Source organism: Hipposideros armiger, unplaced genomic scaffold (genome assembly GCF_001890085.2).
Source record: "Hipposideros armiger isolate ML-2016 unplaced genomic scaffold, ASM189008v1 scaffold_10, whole genome shotgun sequence".
NCBI classification, from domain to species: Eukaryota; Metazoa; Chordata; class Mammalia; order Chiroptera; family Hipposideridae; genus Hipposideros; species Hipposideros armiger.
In genome coordinates, this window is record NW_017731360.1 from 1,535,264 (window position 1) to 1,536,042 (window position 779).

The following is a 779-nucleotide window of genomic DNA, read 5'->3' on the forward strand; positions in this document are numbered from 1 at the left end:
TGGACTGTTCTTCCTTAAGGACACACAGAAAGCCCAACTTATTTCTCCCAAATCGTTAAGACTGATTCTAGCCACCATTTCCTTATGATATGGGTTCACGTTACTCCAATACATTGATGACTTGCTTTTATGTTCTCCGTCTGAAAAGGCTTGCCTCACTGACAACCTCTACTTACTTCATAACCTAGCTTCTAAAGGACACAGGTTTTTAAAGAGAAACTCCAATTTCATCAAATTGCCATTAAATTCTTAGGGCACCTCCTAACTCCAGAAGGATTAAATCTTGACCCATCATGCCACCATGGCATTTTAAACTCCCCCCTCCTTCAAACAAAAAGACAACTTAAGGGGTTCTTAGGACTTGCGGGTTATTGTTAGAACTGGCTTCTTAATTTTTCCTTAATGTCCCAATTGCTTTATGAACTACTCAAGAATTCCTCTCGTGATCCCCTACAATGGACTGCTGATGCCCAATAATCTTTTGAAATAAAAACCCAGCTTACCGGGTCAGCCGAGTGGGGTGTTGGTTAAGAGTTGGCTTGGGGGCCGGCCGAGAGCCGTGTTGGTTAAGAGCTGGCTTGGGACACCAGAGGGCCCCGGTTCGGATCCCACAAATGAGGGCCAGTGACACTGCCCTTTACAGCTAAGATGCTGAACGATAGCTCAACCTGTAGCTGGGCTGCCGTGAGTCGCTGGCGACGGCATAGGCTGCAACCCCTGCTACAGTGAGTTGCCATGGGCTACCATGTGTAGCCAGCAGCCAGCGTGAGCGGCCAGAG